An 18254-nucleotide genomic window follows, 5' to 3' on the forward strand; every position below is an offset into this window, starting at 1 on the left:
TAGATAATCTCACTATGTCATTCCCAGTAGATAATCTCACTATGTCATTCCCAGTAGATAATCTCACTATGTCATTCCCAGTAGATAATCTCAATATGTCATTCCCAGTAGATAATCTCACTATGTCATTCCCAGTAGAATATTTCACTATGTCATTCCCAGTAGATGTTCTAGGAACCTCATTCCTAGCAAAAGTGGTGAGATTATATCTAGGCAACATTAACAGGAACATTTTGTATTGAATATAAAAATCCCAAATAAATAAAGTCCCCCAAAACACCCAGATAGAGTGATAGTCAGAAGCAGGTAACATCTGTGTAGAAGTTGTGGGCATTAGACTTCAAGCCATCACTGTATAGTATAGACAGTGAGTCTGAAGGGTATAGGGTACAGGTCAAAGGTTAGGTTGGACCATTATTTGGTAAGCTTTTAAGGCTAATCAAATCATTTTCTGTGATCTTGGAGAATAATTTTATAGTCCTAAAGAAGTTAAATGAGGGTCTGAAACAAGTTAAATATAGTACTACATAGGTCTACCTTTGTCATTTTGGGGTCAATAAGAAAGCTGTAAAAACGTAGATCTATTAACATAATTGTAAATATTGATTGATGCTGACATGGCTGGATAGATTGTCAAACTCACAATGACGTCAGGGTTTGATAGGAGTGACCTTGATATTGGTCGGTCAACGTGTCACCAGTGGTGGCGGATTGGTGAGACAACATAATAATGGAAATTTGTGATTCGCTAATAAGACATTGCCTCAAGGGGATCACATTATAGTCAGGTGACAGCCTCTCTTTTATTGCATCTACTACAAGTGAGAAACCACCATTTTCTGGTGAAGTTCCTTCTCAGAAGATAATATATATAAGCACCATCGATGAGTTGCGTTATTATTTTCTTCACTCAGACATCCAAAGTAAAAAGGAATTTGATCATTGCCATATTTGTCTGTTTATGACAGATTAACCTGGAGTGTTACACAGTATGTCATGTACCACACCCACACAAAGCTGGAGTGTTAGACAGTATGTCATGTACCACAACCACACAAACCTGGAGTATTAGACAGTAAGTCATGTACCACACCCACACAAAGCTGGAGTGCTACACAGTATGTCATGTACCACACCCACACAAAGCTGGAGTAGTACACAGTGTGTCATGTACCACACCCACACAAAGCTGGAGTATTAGACAGTATGTCATGTACCACACCCACAAAAAGCTGGAGTGCTACACAGATTGTCATGTACCACACCCACACAAAGCTGGAGTAGTACACAGTGTGTCATGTACCACACCCACACAAAGCTGGAGTGCTACACAGTTTGTCATGTACCACACCCACACAAAGCTGGAGTGCTACACAGTATGTCATGTACCACACCCATACAAAGCTGGAGTGTTAGACCGTATGTCATCTATCACACCCATACAAAGCTGGAGTGTTACACAGTATATCATCTACCACACCCACACAAACCTGGAGTGTTACACAGTAGGTCATGTACCACACCCACACAAAGCTGGACTATTAGACAGTATGTCATGTACCACACCAACACAAACCTGGAGTATTAGACAGTATGTCATGTACCACACCCACACAAAGCTGGAGTAGTACACAGTATGTCATGTACCACACCCACACAATCCTGGAGTATTAGACAGTATGTCATGTACCACACCCACACAAACCAGGAGTGTTACACAGTATGTCATGTACCACACCCATACAAACCTGGAGCATTAGACAGCATGTCATGTACCACACCAACACAAACCTGGAGTATTAGACAGGATGTCATGTACCACACCCACACAAACCTGGAGTAGTACACAGCATGTCATGTACCACACCAACACAAACCTGGAGTATTAGACAGTATGTCACGTACCACACCCACACAAAGCTGGAGTATTACACAGTATGTCATGTACCACACCCACACAAACCTTGAGTGTTACACAGTATGTCAATTGTACCACACCCACAACAAGCTGTAGTGTTACACAGTATGTCATGTACCACACCCACAAAAAGCTGGAGTGCTACACAGTTTGTCATGTACCACACCCACACAAACCTGGAGTGTTAGACAGTATGTCATGTACCACCCCCACACAAAGCTGGAGTATTAGACAGGATGTCATGTAGCACACCCACACAAACCTGGAGTAGTACACAGTATGTCACGTACCACACCCACACAAAGCTGGAGTGTTACACAGTATGTCAAGTACCACACCCACACAAAGCTGGAGTGCTACACAGTTTGTCATGTACCACACCCATACAAACCTGGAGTTAGACAGGATGTCATGTACCACACCCACACAAACCAGGAGTATTAGACAGTTTGTCATGTACCACACCCACACAAACCTGGAGTGTTAGACAGTATGTCATGTACCACACCCACACAAACCTTGAGTGTTACACAGTATGTCAATTGTACCACACCCACAACAAGCTGTAGTGTTACACAGTATGTCATGTACCACACCCCATGTACCACACCCACACAAAGCTGGAGTAGTATACAGTATGTCATGTACCACACCCACTCAAAGCTGGAGTGTTACACAGTATGTCATGTACGACACCCACACAAAGCTGGAGTGCTACACAGTATGTCATGTACCACACCCACACAATCCTGGAGTATTAGACAGTATGTCATGTACAACACCCACACAAAGCTGGAGTAGTACACAGTGTGTCATGTACCACACCCACACAAAGCTGGAGTAATACACAGTATGTCATGTACCACACAAAGCTGGAGAAGTACACAGTATGTCATGTACCACACCCACACAAACCTTGAGTGTTACACAGTATGTCAATTGTACCACACAGTATGTCATGTACCACACCCACACAAACCAGGAGTATTAGACAGGATGTCATGTACCACACCCACACAAACCAGGAGTATTAGACAGGATGTCATGTACCACACCCACACAATCCTGGAGTATTAGACAGTATGTCATGTACAACACCCACACAAAGCTGGAGTAGTACACAGTGTGTCATGTACCACACCCACACAAAGCTGGAGTGGTACACAGTATGTCATGTACCACACCCACACAAACCTTGAGTGTTACACAGTATGTCAATTGTACCACACAGTATGTCATGTACCACACCCACACAAAGTTGGAGTGTTACACAGTATGTCATGTACCTCACCCACACAAAGCTGGAGTATTAGACAGTAAGTCATGTACCACACCCTCACAAACCTGGAGTAGTACACAGTATGTCATGTAGCACACCCACACAAAGCTGGAGTAGTACACAGTGTGTCATGTACCACACCCACACAAAGCTGGAGTAGTATACAGTATGTCATGTACCACACCCACTCAAAGCTGGAGTGTTACACAGTATGTCATGTACGACACCCACACAAAGCTGGAGTGCTACACAGTTTGTCATGTACCACACCCATACAAACCTGGAGTTAGACAGGATGTCATGTACCACACCCACACAATCCTGGAGTAGTACACAGCATGTCATGTACCACACCAACACAAACCTGGAGTATTAGACAGGATGTCATGTACCACACCCACACAAACCAGGAGTATTAGACAGGATGTCATGTACCACACCCACACAAACCAGGAGTATTAGACAGTTTGTCATGTACCACACCAACTCAATCCTGGAGTATTAGACAGTATGTCATGTACAACACCCACACAAACCAGGAGTATTAGACAGTTTGTCATGTACCACACCAACTCAATCCTGGAGTATTAGACAGTATGTCATGTACAACACCCACACAAACCAGGAGTATTAGACAGTTTGTCATGTACCACACCAACACAAACCTGGAGTATTAGACAGCATGTCATGTACCACACCCACACAAACCTGGAGTATTAGACAGTATGTCACGTACCACACCCACACAAAGCTGGAGTGTTACACAGTATATCATGTACCACACCCACACAAAGCTGGAGTGTTACACAGTATATCATGTACCACACCCACACAAAGCTGGAGTGTTACACAGTATGTCAAGTACCACACCCACACAAAGCTGGAGTGCTACACAGTTTGTCATGTACCACACCCATACAAACCTGGAGCATTAGACAGTATGTCATGTACCACACCCACAAAAAGCTGGAGTGCTACACAGTTTGTCATGTACCACACCCACACAATGCTGGAGTATTAGACAGTATGTCATGTACCACACCCATACAAAGCTGGAGTAGTATACAGTATGTCATGTACCACACCCATACAAACCTGGAGCATTAGACAGCATGTCATGTACCACACCAACACAAACCGGGAGTATTAGACAGTATGTCATGTACCACACACACACAAAGCTGGAGTATTAGACAGGATGTCATGTAGCACACCCACACAAACCTGGAGTAGTACACAGTATGTCATATACCACACCCACACAAACCTGGAGTATTACACAGTATGTCATGTACCACACAAAGCTGGAGTAGTACACAGTATGTCATGTACCACTCCCACAAAAAGTTTGAGTAGTACACAGTATGTCATGTACAACACCCATACAAAGCTGATGTATTAGACAGTTTGTCATGTATAACACCAACACAAGCCTGGAGTGTTACACAGTATGTCATGTACCACACCCACAAAAAACCTGGGGTGTTACACAGTATGTCATGTACCACACCAACACAAACCTTGAGTGTTACACAGTATGTCAATTGTACCACACCCACAACAAGCTGTAGTGTTACACAGTATGTCATGTACCACATCCACACAAACCTGGAGTGTTACACAGTTTGTCATGTACCACACCCACACAAACCTTGAGTGTTACACAGTATGTCAATTGTACCACACCCACAACAAGCTGTAGTGTTACACAGTATGTCATGTACCACATCCACACAAACCTGGAGTGTTACACAGTATGTCATGTACCACACCCACAACAAGCTGTAGTGTTACACAGTATGTCATGTACCACACCCACACAAAGCTGGAGTGTTACACAGTATGTCATGTACCACACCCACACACTACTGGATTGTTACACAGTATGTCATGTACCACACCCACACAAACCTGGATTGTTACACAGTAAGTCATGTACCACACCCACACAAAGCTGGGGTGTTACACAGGATGTCATGTACCACACCCACACAAAGCTGGAGTGTTACACAGTAGGAAATGGGTATTTGGTGGATAAAGAGCTGTACTGAACATTGTAGGGAATGGGTATTTGGTAGATAAGGAGCTGTACTGAACATTGTAGGGAATGGTTATTTGGTGGATAAGGAGCTGTACTGAACGTTGTAGGGAATGGGTATTTGGTGGATAAGGAGCTGTCCTGCACATTATAGGGAATGGGTATTTGGTAGATAAGGAGTTGTACTGAACATTGTAGGGAATGTTTATTTGGTGGATAAGGAGCTGTACTGAACATTATAGGGAATGGGTATTTGGTAGATAAGGAGTTGTACTGAACATTGTAGGGAATGGGTATTTGGTGGATAAGGAGCTGTCCTGCACATTATAGGGAATGGGTATTTGGTAGATAAGGAGTTGTACTGAACATTGTAGGGAATGGGTATTTGGTAGATAAGGAGCTGTTCTGAACATTATAGGGAATGGGTATTTGGTGGATAAGGAGCTGTCCTGCACATTATAGGGAATGGGTATTTGGTAGATAAGGAGTTGTACTGAACATTGTAGGGAATGGTTATTTGGTAGATAAGGAGCTGTACTGAACTTGATGGGGAATGGGTATTTGGTTGATCATTGAACATTGTAGGGAATGGTTATTTGGTGGATAAGGAGCTGTACCGAACATTGTAGGGAATGGGTATTTGGTGGATAAGGAGCTGTCCTGCACATTATAGGGAATGGGTATTTGGTAGATAAGGAGTTGTACTGAACATTGTAGGGAATGGGTATTTGGTAGATAAGGAGCTGTTCTGAACATTATAGGGAATGGGTATTTGGTGGATAAGGAGCTGTCCTGCACATTATAGGGAATGGGTATTTGGTAGATAAGGAGTTGTACTGAACATTGTAGGGAATGTTTATTTGGTGGATAAGGAGCTGTACTGAACATTATAGGGAATGGGTATTTGGTAGATAAGGAGCTGTTCTGAACATTATAGGGAATGGGTATTTGGTGGATAAGGAGCTGTCCTGCACATTATAGGGAATGGGTATTTGGTAGATAAGGAGTTGTACTGAACATTATAGGGAATGGTTATTTGGTAGATAAGGAGCTGTACTGAACATTATAGGGAATGGTTATTTGGTGGATAAGGAGTTGTACTGAACATTATAGGGAATGGTTATTTGGTAGATAAGGAGCTGTACTGAACTTGATGGGGAATGGGTATTTGGTTGATCATTGAACATTGTAGGGAATGGTTATTTGGTGGATAAGGAGCTGTCCTGAACATTATAGGGAATGGTTATTTGGTGGATAAGGAGCTGTCCTGAACATTATAGGGAATGGTTATTTGGTGGATAAGGAGTTGTACTGAACATTATAGGGAATGGTTATTTGGTAGATAAGGAGCTGTACTGAACATTATAGGGAATGGTTATTTGGTAGATAAGGAGCTGTACTGAACATTATAGGGAATGGGTATTTGGTGGATAAGGAGCTGTACTGAAAGTGTTACACAGTATGTCATGTACCACACCCACAAAAAGCTGGAGTGCTACACAGTTTGTCATGTACCACACCCACACAAACCTTGAGTGTTACACAGTATGTCAATTGTACCACACCCACAACAAGCTGTAGTGTTACACAGTATGTCATGTACCACACCCACACAAAGCTGGGGTGTTACACAGGATGTCATGTACCACACCCCCACAAAGCTGGAGTGTTACACAGTAGGAAATGGGTATTTGGTGTATAAAGAGCTGTACTGAACATTGTAGGGAATGGGTATTTGGTAGATAAGGAGCTGTTCTGAACATTATAGGGAATGGGTATTTGGTGGATAAGGAGCTGTCCTGCACATTATAGGGAATGGGTATTTGGTAGATAAGGAGTTGTACTGAACATTGTAGGGAATGTTTATTTGGTGGATAAGGAGCTGTACTGAACATTATAGGGAATGGTTATTTGGTAGATAAGGAGCTGTACTGAACTTGATGGGGAATGGGTATTTGGAGGATAAGGAGCTGTACTGAACTTGATGGGGAATGGGTATTTGGAGGATAAGGAGCTGTACTGAACTTGATGGGGAATGGGTATTTGGTGGATAAGGAGCTGTACTGTACTTGATGGGGAATGGGTATTTGGTGGATAAGGAGCTGAACTGAACTTGATGGGGAATGGGAATTTGGTGGATAAGGAGCTGTACTGAACTTGATGGGGAATGGGGATTTGGTGGATAAGGAGCTGTACTGAACTTGATGGGGAGTGGGTATTTGGTGGATAAGGAGCTGTACTGAACTTGATGGGGAATGGGTATTTGGTTGATCATATATCAGAGAGATGTTGTGAACATTGTAGTTGATGTATGGAGCACAATATTAGTTGAGTTGAGTTATTGTTGTCCCGAGCATTAGAAAGATGTGGCCCTAGGGTAAGTATTGTATCATTAGAAAGATGAGATGTGGTCCTAGGTAAAGTATTGTATCATTAGAAAGATGTGGTCCTAGAGTAAGTATTGTATCATTAGAAAGATGTGGTCCTAGGGTAAGTATTGTATCATTAGAAAGATGAGATGTGGTCCTAGGTAAAGTATTGTATCATTAGAAAGATGTGATCCTAGAGTAAGTATTGTATCATTAGAAAGATGTGGTCATAGGGTAAGTATTGTATCATTAGAAAGATGTGGTCCTAGGGGAAGTATTGTATCATTAGAAAGATGTGGTCCAAGAGTAAGTATTGTATTAAGGAGCTGTACTGAACTTGATGGGGAATGGGTATTTGTTTGATCATATATCAGAGAGATGTTGTGAACATTGTAGTTGATGTATGGAGCACAATATTAGTTGAGTTGAGTCATTGTTGTCCCGAGCATTAGAAAGATGTGGTCCTAGGGTAAGGATTGTATCATTAGAAAGATGTTGTCCAAGAGTAAGTATTGTATCATTAGAAAGATGTGGTCCAAGAGTAAGTATTGTATTAAGGAGCTGTACTGAACTTGATGGGGAATGGGTAGTTGGTGGATAAGGAGCTGTACTGAACTTGATGGGGAATGGGTAGTTGGTGGATAAGGAGCTGTACTGAACTTGATGGGGAATGGGTATTTGTTTGATCATATATCAGAGAGATGTTGTGAACATTGTAGTTGATGTATGGAGTACAATATTAGTTGAGTTGAGTTATTGTTGTCCCGAGCATTAGAAAGATGTGGTCCTAGGGTAAGGATTGTATCATTAGAAAGATGAGATGTGGTCCTAGGGTTAGTATTGTATCATTAGAAAGATGTGGTCCTAGGGAAAGTATTGTATCATTAGAAAGATGTGGTCCAAGAGTAAGTATTGTATTAAGGAGCTGTACTGAACTTGATGGGGAATGGGTAGTTGGTGGATAAGGAGCTGTACTGAACTTGATGGGGAATGGGTATTTGTTTGATCATATATCAGAGAGATGTTGTGAACATTGTAGTTGATGTATGAAGCACAATATTAGTTGAGTTGAGTTATTGTTGTCCTGAGCATTAGAAAGATGTGGCCCTAGGGTAAGTATTGTATCATTAGAAAGATGTTGTCCAAGAGTAAGTATTGTATCATTAGAAAGATGTGATCCTAGAGTAAGTATTGTATCATTAGAAAGATGTGGTCCAAGAGTTAGTATTGCATCATTAGAAAGGTGTGGTCCTAGGGTGAGTATTGTATCATTAGAAAGATGAGATGTGGTCCGAGGGAAAGTATTGTATCATTAGAAAGATGTGGTCCAAGAGTAAGTATTGTATTAAGGAGCTGTACTGAACTTGATGGGGAATGGGTATTTGGTGGATAAGGAGCTGTACTGAACTTGATGGGGAATGGGTATTTGTTTGATCATATATCAGAGAGATGTTGTGAACATTGTAGTTGATGTATGGATTACAATATTAGTTGAGTTGAGTTATTGTTGTCCCGAGCATTAGAAAGATGTGGGCCTAGGGTAAGTATTGTATCATTAGAAATATGTGGTCCTAGGGTAAGTATTGTATCATTAGAAAGATGTGGTCCTAGGGAAAGTATTGTATCATTAGAAAGATGTGGTCCAAGAGTAAGTATTGTATCATTAGAAAGATGTGGTCCAAGAGTTAGTATTGCATCATTAGAAAGGTGTGGTCCTAGGGAAAGTATTGTATCATTAGAAAGATGTGGTCCAAGAGTTAGTATTGCATCATTAGAAAGGTGTGGTCCTAGGGTCAGTATTGTATAATTAGAAAGATGTGGCCCTAGGGTAAGTATTGTATCATTAGAAAGATGTGGTCCAAGAGTTAGTATTGCATCATTAGAAAGGTGTGGTCCTAGGGTAAGTATTGTATCATTAGAAAGATGTGGCCCTAGGGTAAGTATTGTATCATCGAGTGTCCAAAAGAAATTAGTGTTCAAACAATAGAGCATATTGGGAAAATCAATAAAATGTCCTGGTCAATGAATTTACAGGGGTCAAGTGTCTGTGCTGGACTTTTATTCTTTGAATACTGATTGGAACACAGCAATAACAACGACAGCCAGTGGTCGCCGGGAACGTACAAAATGGTCTAATGGAAAACTATTAGTCTATAAATCAGATCACATGGGCTTTTACTCGGGGACCTTGACTGTCAAAATTAAAATAGAAATTGTGAATACATTTTCAGTCCCTTTATTGAAAGGCCTTTGATGAGCTATCAGTGCTCCTTTTTGATTGCAAATTGTATTCAGTAGATTTATTTCTTATGGCTAAATATTTTATGAGTTTGGTTTTGGATCATACTTTGTTGTAAATAGTAATAAGTGGACAATCTGCTGAATAACAACATATCAACAAGTTCCACAGTATCAAAGATGGCTGCTGTGGGCCCTGATTTGCTGAAACCTTTAACACTGTTAATATTAACTAACTGTTCAAATGGTCTGATTTTTAGCTTACCTGCCCAAAGGGCAAGTGTGTTTAGGCCATGGCACAGCGTCCCATGTCCGTCCGTCTGGCTGTCTGTCTGTCGTCCGTCTGTCCGGCGTCAACCTTTTTCTTTGAACAACTTCTTCTCAACAACCAAAAGGCCTAGGGTGATAATATTTGGCCAAAAGAAAACTGGGATAAAGGGCTACCAAGTGTGTTCAAATAAATGACCTTGACCCATTTTCAAGGGGTCAAATATGTTTAAAACTTTTAAACAACTTCTTCTGAATTAAACCAAAATGCCCAGGGTGATGATATTTGGCCAGTAATATGCTGGGATGAAGGGCTACCAAGTTCATTCAAATGAATGACTTTCACTCATTGTCAAGGTCACAGGGGTCAATTGTCTTAAAAAAACTTTTAACAGCTTCTTCTGAATAACCAAAATGCCCAGGATGTAGATATTTGGTCAGTAGCATGCTAGGATGAAGGGCTACCAAGTTTGTTCAAATAAATTACCTTCACCCAATTTCAAGGTCACAGGGGCCAATAGTCTTAAAAAAACTTTAAACAACTCGGCTTCTTCTGAATAACAAAAAGGACCAGATTGATAATATTAGGCCAGAAACATGCTTGAATGTAGGGCTACCAAGTTTGTTAAAATAAATGACCTTGACGTATATTCAAGGTCACGGGGGTCATAAATGTTTATAATCTTTAAATGACTTCTTTCTTCTTTTGAATAACCAAAAGGCCCAGGATGATGATATCTAACCAGTTGTGTGCTAGGATGAAGGGCTATCAAGTTTGTAATAATGACTGACCTTAGATTATAGTCATGGTCACGGGGGTCAAATATGTTTAAAATCTTAAAACGACTTCTTCTGAATAACCATGAGTCACAGAATGTTGATATTTGGCCAGTATTATGCTAGGATGAAGGGCTGCCAAGTTGTTAAAATGAATAACTTTGACTGCTAGTCTAGGTCATATGGGTCAAATATGTTTGAAATCTTGAAACAACTTCTTCTGAATAACCATGAGGCCCAGAATGTTGATATTTGGCCAGTATTATGCCTTGATGAAGGGCTATCAATTAAGGTTTTTCATTATAATGACCTTGACCCACTTTCAAAGTCACATTTGGTCAAATATATATTAACCGTTTAATGACCTAATAACCAAAAGGTCTAGTGTGGTGATATTTTGCAAGTTGCATGCTGAGATGAAGGGCTATAAAGTTTGTTTAACGTAATGACCTTGTTTGACTTTCAAAGTCACAGCTAGGGGTCAAATGTATTTAATTCTTTTAACAGGTTCTTTTGAATTACCTGTAGTCATAAATACTAATATTTTGTGTGTAGCTAAATTTTAGATCACTTTTAGGTTACAAGTGTGAGATTAATACCAGGTGAGAGATGCAGGCCTATTGGGCCTCTTCTTTTCATACTTATAATGAAAAAGACAGACTTGTTCATAACAGTATAACAAATATTGCTTATCATCAAATCATAGAGGTTCCCTGGATTTTCTTATGAACCTTTTTAGGTCACCTGAGCTTTGCTCAAGTGACCTATTCTGATCGCTTTCCGTCCGTCGTGGTGCGTAAACTTTTTACATTTTCAACTTCTGCTCAAGAACCGGTGGATAGATTTTTTTTTTCAAACTTGGTCAGAATCATCCTTGGTAGATGAGGCTTCTCCAGACTCAGAGGTACTACATTCAATTTCAGTGCATAAAAAGAAAGTAAATCAGGGGTTTTATTTAAATTGTAAATTTCAGGACCCCCGAGCTATCTGTTCTCCCTTGGGGAGGGGGTAAAGTTTACTATAGTTTATGTAGGGAAATAACACTTTTGGGTATATTTTGACAACTTTCTGTAGGAAATTATTTTTACTTGGTGAGAATAATCCTTGGAGGAAGACGGTTTCAAATTGTAAAATTGAGATTCCTACCCCAAACCCTGGGGCCAGGGTGGGGCCCCAAAGGGAAAATTAACCAATATTTCAAAAATCTTCTTTTCCAGACTCAGAGGTACTACATTCAATTTCAGTGCATAAAAAGAAAGATCATCAGGGGCTTTCTTTAAATTGTAAATTTTAGGACCCCCGATCTATCCGTTCTCCCTTTAAGGGGAAGGGGTAAAGTTTACTATAGTTTATGTAGGGAAATAACACTTTTGGGTATATTTTATCCATTTTCAGCAGAAAATTACACAAACTTAGTCGATCAAAATCATCTTTAATTTTTATTTTTATTTTTATGACATGACAAGTATTGTATTTCACTTAGTTTACATGCTGATTTCCCCATCACATCTAAACAATAAAATAAAGCCACCAGTGCCTATGATATAACTCAGGTCACAGCTAATCTTGGGCCTCTTGTTTACTGATAAAGTGGGTCTGACGGAGATTATTTAAGTAGAATTTAAAAGTGTACAATGTTCGTTTTCGAAGCTAATCAGTGTGTGGAAATGTTCGGCTGGGTGTATACATAGCTTTTCTGCCATGGTCACTGTTTGCCACCAGATAGTGTTGCGAAGATTTATATGTTTTTTGTGCTCTTTTGTATTTGCCCTGTGCGACCTTTGCAAACTTTCCTGTAAGGAAGTGTGTGGTAGGTACAACAACCCCCAATAACACTGGTATTTACATGCAAGTATCATGAAATGGTAGTGCAATCTTATCAGCTAATGGTTGTTAAAACCAAGGCAAACAAAAAGCCAGGTTTACGATGTCACTGTTTCAAACACTTAACCTGACTTGAAACAGTGCTCCCACCCTAAATGTGTTCATTTCTATTAAATGAAACTAACATTATTTTTTAATAAAAATTACTTGTGACTTATGATTTCTTCCTTTTCTGGTATATCCTAGAATTCACCCAGTAATAAATGATTAATCTGTAATAGAAATGAAGGATATTACTTTGTCTAAGTTATTGATGGGGGTGTACAGACCTAAAGCTTATCAGTGGCTCTAAAATAACAAAAAAGAGATGGACTGATAAATTGTCTGTGGTTTTATTGACTGCAGCATAATGTACAGTTCCCTACATCTGTATCCCTATCTCTAAACGTGGAGCTATTGATTTATTTTTCTTACAATGTTACCAGTTGTAGCAGACTTTTGCCTTGGGAGTCAGCAAGTTATGCCAATATCTTTGTTTATGTGACATGACTTTGGTCAAAATTGTTGGAGGCTGTGACAAAATGGGCATTTATAGAAAAAAAAGGCAATCCTCCATAATTCTTTGTTACGGAGGAATCGGATTGAACTGTGGCCGTACAACCTGAGATCTGGTTTGTTACGTTGGTAAAGAATCGGTTTCCCAGTGTGACAACCGTAACAGTAGCTAGTGGAGCCTGTGAGTTTATGTCGGAGGATAAATAGCCATGGGGAGAGTACAGTCTCTTATTGGAACGCATGTCATGTCTGTTCCATGCACTCTCTAACGCCTGGAAAGTCACATTAACTCAGCCTTGAATTTTGAAGGGCATATACTAAATTAAATTGTTGATGTATGATAATTGAGAGGCTTGTGTCTGCTCCGACCAGATTTCATCTGGACTTAACGGTACCATGTATTTCATCGAGTGTATGTCATACTGGCATACCGTGAGTGACACAGTGACTTTACACTGTCTGTGACAGTCCCCACAGTGTGATAGCCCACGATGGACGAGGCTACCAAATGTCTGTTATGTGGGCTGGAACTGGGGAAGCATCGTGTATAAATAATGGATGATTGGTTCCACAGGCTACACATTATCATCTGTATCAGTTCCCTGTGACGTTTCCAGGAGTTCTCCTCCACGCTGTGTGATATGTAACCATGGAGATATTATATTCTTCAGGATTAGGTTACTTTACGGAAATACCCTATACTTTATGATTGGTTGCCATGGAAATACACTGTCTGTGTGTAATGTATATTACAAAGTTACAGTATTATATGTGTTGCCATTTGTTCTTATTGAGCTACGGAAATCGTGACTAATGAACGATGCCTAGATGCAGTTGTATATTCTTGCAATACATCATAAAACAATAAGTAGAAATTGTCAGGCTGCCATATGGAACAATCGTAACCGTGACAACATCGCATATTTATTGAGTCACATCGCGTAACATGTAATTGTACACCATAACTGTATTTACCAGTACGGCCAAATGCACAGTAATTCTGGGCAATGTCAAATCCATCAAAAGCATATTGTCATTAGAGCAAAATTTCATTTTAAAATATCTTATGTAATATAATCAATATTTGGTGATTATAACTGCAGTTAACGAGTATTGACTGTTTTCCTGTTGGCAGGTTAACTTTGATTAAATGTTTAAAATTGCATTATTATGGTTGGATACTTTTACCATTGACTGGGTCTTGCCAGGTAAATCGTGAGGGAATTTCATTACTTGTAACTGTTAGGTCCCCATGCAATCTGGTAGGATCAATTTATTACCTTATTTGTTTGATGACATTTTTGATAATTTATTTGTCAGATTAATATAGTTGAAATCCAGCTTATCAGCTCGTCATAGAGATAGTCAAGTGTTTAAATAAACCGAGACCATTGCTCATCTGCTAAGCTGTCCTAAACACATAGCGATATCTGGCTGGTTAAGAATCCTTGAGCCTTTGGATACACCGATGATGTGAATGAGATGTTGTAGTGTGAACTAAGCTTGGAGAGGTGTTCCGGTGAACACAGAGGGCAGGACGACGAGGACTCCATCAGCTGGTTAAACAAATACTCAGCTAGTTACATACATACAATAGAAAGTTTGTAGCTCCGAAGTGGATTTTGACAAAATCTACACCAGGAAAAACAAGCAAAAGTTAATGTTGGAGTTTTACCTCTATTAAAGTATCTTAGGTACTCTGTGATATAAGGACAGACTGTTACTCTGTGATATAAGGACAGACAGCTGTTACTCTGTGATATTAGGACACACTGTTACTCTGTGATATGAAGACACACTGTTACTCTGTGATTTGAGGACACACTGTTACTCTGTGATATATAAGGACAGACTGTTATCACTAACAGATGACTATAGGATTTCCTGGGGGAAAAAATCAACATTTACGATTTTGACCACACTGCTAACAAATATCCTGTGAATGTCCGCTCCGATAACTGATCTTTCCTTGTCTTATGAGACTGGACACTCTCATTCCTGATCCTAAGTTGTCCAGAGAAAGTGACTTCATGCTCCAGGGATACCTTAGTTTATCATGTGAAAGCAGCTTCAGTTTGTGGCAGTGTGAAGCAGAGCTGATGGTTATGCACATGGCCAGGACTCCATCTGAGGGTGGCACCAGTAACAGGAAGTGAAGCACTGGGTCTCTCTGTGTCCTGTAGTCCTAGACATAATTAAGTCACAGTAAGTATCATGTTCATGTACCCAGGGTCTCTCTGTGTCCTGTAGTCCTAGACATAAGTCACAGTAAGTAACATATTCATGTACTGGGTCTCTCTGTGTCTTGTAGTCCTAGACATAAGTAACAGTAAGTAACATATACATGTACTGGGTCTCTCTGTGTCCTGTAGTCCTAGACATAAGTCACAGTAAGTAACATATACACGTACTGGGTCTCTCTGTGTCCTGTAGTCCTAGACATAATTAAGTCACAGTAAGTAACATGTTCATGTACTGGGTCTCTCTGTGTCCTGTAGTCCTAGACCTAATTAAGTCACAGTAAGTATCATGTTCATGTACTGGGTCTCTCTGTGTCCTGTAGTCCTAGACATAAGTAACAGTAAGTATCGTGTTCATGTCCCCTTTCTTTACTTATTGCTTAGTTGAATCACAGAATACTAGTTCTCTTTACTCAGAATTTTTGAGAATTAGACTGAAAGTAATATAATTTTATGAAAAAATACTATTATTTAATAGAAAAAAGGAAGTTATTTTGATTTTCGTTATTTTCAATTACTGTTTATTGGAGAAATTTGTGGAAAGTATATTTTGGGTGAATGAATGACACTGAAAAGAAATCCGTTCCTTTATGTTGAGTCCGAGATTGGCTTTTGTAGTGAAGATTAGGGTTGTCAGTAAACTCACATTAATGAAATATTAATATAACAAAGATATTTACGCCCTCTCGTTGAGATCATATAAAACATGGTTACTGTTTTAGCTGTTAGCTTCTGTCTAATGGGTAAAACCTTTTGATAAATTGAGAAGGACATTTAAACAGGTTGAACTGTTTCCTATAATGGATGGTGAATTATGTGTCGGTACTTATAGGTCTTGGATGTAACGAAATCTCCTTCGTCACTGGTACTAATGTCATGTTAAAGGGTTATAGGTTAGGAATTGTAGTGGTATGGTTATATGTATCGGCCAATGTAACATTGCGGTTTCTATCAATGAATTACACCTGCTGGTTTACAGCATACATTTTCTGTTTAATTAACATTTTTCTCAGAAAGTGAAGAAATAGGTATTTGGGTAATGAAATTTTCATTTCTGAATTAAAACATGTATTACATGTAAATGCAAAGACTGATGATGTCCATATAAATGCAGCAAAGACTGGGGATGTCAAATGTTATACCAACAAAGACTGACGATGTCAAATGTTATACCAACAAAGACTGACGATGTCAAATGTTATACCAACAAAGACTGGGGATGTCAAATGTTATACCAACAAAGACTGATGATGTCAAATGTTATACCAACAAAGACTGGGGATGTCAAATGTTATACCAATTAACAAATACTAAATGATGTCCATGTGTCATGATAGTGTCCTGTTTTAACAATGATATCTTTTTAAAAAACAGGCCTAGTTATATGACATGACATTGTATATGCATTCATTTTAAAGAGGACTTTTAAATAATTTTGATATCATTTGAAAGGTTTGGTCAAAACTGTATTTGTTTTTAAAGGAAACTATATACCTAAATTACATTTCATCAATACACAGGTCTGGAAACATGTCAGGTTGATATTAATTTGATTTTTATCAGTGGTTGCTGCACTGATCTAATATATATTGGAGACTAATAAATTGTGGTAATTAAATCATCAAAAGGATTTGTATAACATATGTCCTGCAAGTGTGGTCATAATTTATAGATAAATCTGTATATAGGCCAAGGACTAGCTGTGCTGTTCTTGTATCAACACTTGTCTATGTAATATATTAGCCTGTAATTAGGTAACAGTGTATGCACCCATATACTTCATCCTCACAGAGTACTAGGCATGCTTGGTACTTCAAATGTAGATTTACAGCCTTTATCAGAGTAGGCTGATTCCTACATTCATATTTGCTATTGCAGGAATCATATAGGTATTGTTGTTCTCTGGTGTTCTTTAAGTGCTATTGTACTGGGTAGTCTTTCAGATATTAACAAGATATTATATTCTGTGTTAGCTTACTGGTACTCAAAGCATTAAATTCGATATTGACATTTTCTTGGATTACATTAATGTAAGTATGCCGGGATCAGTGGCCTATTCAGACATTCTTAGAGTTCTGCTGTTGTATATGGCAAACACTATTGAAAAAGGCAAGTGGATTATTATTTAATTGACTCTGAAAACACTGCTTGGCGGTGCGTGGATTAGCATGGTACAAAAACGATTATCTGTACTTAGTAAGCAGTTCTACTATAAAGAGTGCTTTCCATTTCATTATGTAGTAGATTTAATTGTTTTGTTCAGCAATGCTCAATTTAGATTAAACTTATCTCCCTTTGATGGTTACAGCTATGCTTAGAACAAATCCACAAATACCATGAAAGTGTTCACCTGTGTCAACAGATATGGTGGTCCAGTATACCCGTATAATGTGTTACTAGGCAACTCAGTAATCAGCCATTGATCTGCAACTGTTTCCTCTTAAAAAGTACTGGGACCTTGTATTGGAACTATTCAGTCTTTTGAACAAATTCTGCAATAGTATTTGTACCCAAATATAACAAAATGCCCAAACTTCCATTGGACTATCTTTTTCCGTCGTTCGTACGTTAACGCCATTTCTTCAAATGACTTCTTCTTAACCACTGATTGGAATTTAACTAAATTTGACTGGAAGCATCCCTACGAAGCGGGGATTCAAAATTGTACAAATGGTAGGGCTGACCCCCCAGGGGGCTGAGGGGCAGGGCAAAAAGGGGGCAATTTGGCTATATTGCTTTAAGCGACTTC

At 39.3% G+C, this 18254-nt stretch overlaps 2 protein-coding genes across 2 annotated transcripts in view; both read left to right on the plus strand.

Annotated features, from left to right (window-relative positions):
- The window catches only part of LOC110456442 (activating signal cointegrator 1 complex subunit 3-like), a 356696-nt gene that overhangs the window by 96875 nt on the left and 241567 nt on the right, over positions 1–18254 (plus strand). The gene's annotated exons all lie outside the window — the stretch shown is intronic.
- LOC110456416 (beta-1,4-galactosyltransferase galt-1-like) overlaps positions 15504–18254 on the plus strand; it is a 41776-nt gene continuing 39025 nt past the window's right edge. The window contains exon 1 of the mRNA XM_021507171.1: positions 15504–15655. The gene's annotated coding sequence lies outside the window, so the exon portion shown is untranslated. The remainder of the gene's footprint in view (positions 15656–18254) is intronic.

Source organism: Mizuhopecten yessoensis, unplaced genomic scaffold (genome assembly GCF_002113885.1).
Source record: "Mizuhopecten yessoensis strain PY_sf001 unplaced genomic scaffold, ASM211388v2 scaffold8745, whole genome shotgun sequence".
Classification (NCBI taxonomy): domain Eukaryota; kingdom Metazoa; phylum Mollusca; class Bivalvia; order Pectinida; family Pectinidae; genus Mizuhopecten; species Mizuhopecten yessoensis.